Here is a 3,566-nt window from a genome sequence, read left to right on the forward strand (position 1 = left end):
AGAGTTGGTAAGACAACTCCCACCTGTTTATGCTCTCTGTATGTGTGTATAGATATCTCCTCAATATATGTTCCATTCTATATGCATCCGAAGAAGTGGGCTGTAGTCCACGAAAGCTTATGCTCTAATAAATTTGTTAGTCTCTAAGGTGCCAGAAGTACTCCTGTTCTTCTTATATTCAAGAGTCTAAGCAGGCTGCGTATCTTTTTTCACTGAAGATTTGGTGAAGCCAATAGCAGAGGATCATTATGTGTGTTATATCTAGCCCATGTCAGGATGGACTATCTTTTTCTTTGTTGCCTTTTCCGAACTAACACTATTTTTTCTTATTCCAATGGAAGGAAGAGAGCACCCAAAATGTAGACTCCTCAGCATTATGTTTCTTAGCTTGTTGCTGAGACTTGTGATCATGCCAGAAAAGTTGGGAATTCTTTTTTTTTTTTTTTTTTATTGTCTCATTTCTTTGAAAGCAAAAACAGTTTCCTGTGAGGAATGCCAGGAATTTGACCCAGAGTTTTCGCCCAGTATGTGCAAGATCACTTACCTACAGGTGAATCAAAGAAACTAAAGTGGAAAAGACCCATTACATCCACCCTCCATTTTCCTTTGTTCTGTACTCCAGTTCTAAATGTTCCAAACAAGGAAGCTTGCATCATTTCCCTTAGAAGAATATTCCAATCAAACACTTTCAGGAAGTTCTTAGTTTCTTATTTTCATCTGACTGTTCCTAGTTACACCTCTATGTATAACCTGAAAGAATTCTTCTTGTTCTTAGGTGTATACCGTTTCAAATCTTTGTAAATGTATCACGTTAACTAGCCCTTAGCTATCTATAAGCTAATCTATACACATTTACCTCTTTTCACAAGTCAGTCCCTCCAGAACACTGATTTTTTGTTGCTCTCTTTCATTTGCCGTCTTTTTGGTTATATAGTGTCCAGGTAGTGCTGAATTTGAACCATAGAGAAGGATTGTCACCTGCCTGAAACCATACATGCTTTTCCAGAAAGGTGGCCCAGTTTCAATTAAAAGTTTAAGAGTCTGTTAGAAAACCTTGCCCATGTCTTGGGTCTTTTACAAAAGTTTTGCACCACACTGGCTTTCACTCACCCCTTCCACCTTAAACTCCCTTTTGCCTTTATTAACATCCTCTATGATTTCTTCCTCATCCTTTCCTATGGTAGTTTTCCAACTGCAACAATTATTATTGGTTGCACTCATCTCCAAACCCTCTCAAAAGTACTTGTATTTCTATTCCCACTTGCAAATTGTCCAGCAAAGTTATTCAGGAATAACATGTCTCCAAGGCTATGGAAATAATTACTTTTGAATACCTCTGAGCATTTCAAGGCATTTTATAGACAAACTACACAACATTCCTGTGAGAAAATATCCTCATCATTCTAGAGAAGAAGAAACCAAGACACCAAATAATGACAGCTCTCGCAGTGAATATGTAGCAGCAAAAGAACCCGATTGTCTTAGACTGGGAGAGGAAGGATTGTCCAGTGGCGAGAGTGCTAACTTGGGCTGTTGGGAAATATGGGTTCAATTCCAGTTCCACTGGACAAGTCACTTATCTCTGTGCCTCAGAACCCCATCTGTAAAATGGGGTTGGAAACTATCTTTCTCAAAGGGGTGTTGTATAGTTTCATGGTCTATAAAATGCTTTGAAACCCTGACAGTATGCAGCACCTAACAGTGCTTCCCTACCTCACAGGGGTGTTGAGAGGATAAATATGTTAGATTATGAGCAAAGATGGGGGTCTATCTATTGAGGAAGGGGAAGAGCATCTTTGGATACAGACTGGCTAACCTAGCAAGGAGGGCTTTAAACTAGGTTCAGTGGGGGCAGGAGATTAAAGCCCACAGACAAGTCAAAAACATAGAGTTGTGGGGAAAGGGTTGGAATCTTGGGGGAGCATGGGCCATTATAGCAGGGATCAGGGAGAGAGACAAGAAAGAACATAGAGGGGAAATCAAATTATGTATACTGTATACTAATGCAGGAAGTATGGAGAATAAGCAGGAAGAACTAGAAATGCTAGTTAATAAACACAACATAGTTGGCATCACAGAGACTTGTTGGGATAATACACATGACTGGAATATTGGTATAGAAGGGTACAGCTTACTCAGGAAGGACAGACAGGGAAAAAGGGAGGAGGTGTTGCCTTATATATCAAAGATGTATAGATTTGGACTGAGGTTGAGATGGAAAGGGAAACAGACTTGTTGATAGTCTCTGGGTGAGAATAAAAGGGGTAAAAAACAAGGATATGTCATGATAGGAGTCTACTACAGACCACCTAACCAGGAACAAGAGGTGGATGAGGCTTCTTTTAAACAACAAAATCATCCAAATCACAGGACTTGGTGGTGATCGGGGACTCCAACTACCCAGACATCTGTTGGGAAAATAACAGCAGGACACAGATTATCCAACACATTCTTGCAATGTATTGGAGACAATTTTTTATTTCAGAAAGTGGAGAGAGCTACAAGGGGAGACACTGTTCTAGATTTGATTTTGACAAATAGGGGGGAACTGGTTGAGAATTTGAAAGTGGAAGTTAGCTTGGGTGAAAGTGATCATGGAATGATAGAGTTCATGATTCTAAGGAATGGTGGGGGCAAAAACAGCCCAGTAAATATAATGGATTTGAAGAAAGCAAACTTTAGCAAACTCACAGAGTTGGTAGGTCAGATCCCAGGGGAAGCAAGCCTAAGGGGAAAAACAGTTCAAGAGAGTTGTCAGTTTTTCCAGGACACATTATTAAGGGCACAAAAGCAAACTATCCCACTGCGTAGGGAAGATAGGAAGTATGGCAAGAGACCACACAGTCTTAACCAGAAGATATTCAATGATCTAAAACTCAAAAAAGAGCCCTACAAAAAGTGCAAACTAGGTCAAATTACAAAGGATGATTATAAACTAATAACACAAGCATGTAGGGATAAAATTAGAAAGACCAAGGCACAAAATGAGATTAAACTAGCTAGAGACATAAAGGGTGACAAAAAAAACATTCTATAAATACGTTAGAAGCAAGAGGAAGACCAAGGACAGGATAAGCCTATTAGTCAATGGACGGGGCGGGGGGAGGGAAATAACAGAAAATGTGGAAATGGCAGAAGTGCTAAATGACTTTTTTTTTTCTGTTTTCACCAAAAAGTTTAATAGTGATTGGACAGCTAACAGAGCAAACACTGGTGAAAATGAGGTAGGATCTGAGGCTAAAATAGGGAAAGAGCAAGTTAAAAATTACTTAGACAAGTTAGATGTCTTCAAGTCTTCAGGGCCTGATGAAATGCATCCGACAATACTCAGATTTGTTACTGAGAAGATATCTGAGTCATTAGCGATTATCTTTAAAAAGTCATGGGAGAGATTCCAATGGACTGGAAAAGGAAAATATAGTGCCCATCTATAAAAATAACAGACTAGTCAGCTTAATTTCAGCACCTGGAAAGATAACCAAGCAAATAATTAAGCAATCAGTTTGCAAACACCTAGAAGATAACAAGGTGACAAGTAACAGCATGGCTTTGTCAAGAACAAATTG

The sequence above is a fragment of the Trachemys scripta genome, chromosome 1 (assembly GCF_013100865.1).
Source record: "Trachemys scripta elegans isolate TJP31775 chromosome 1, CAS_Tse_1.0, whole genome shotgun sequence".
NCBI classification, from domain to species: domain Eukaryota; kingdom Metazoa; phylum Chordata; order Testudines; family Emydidae; genus Trachemys; species Trachemys scripta.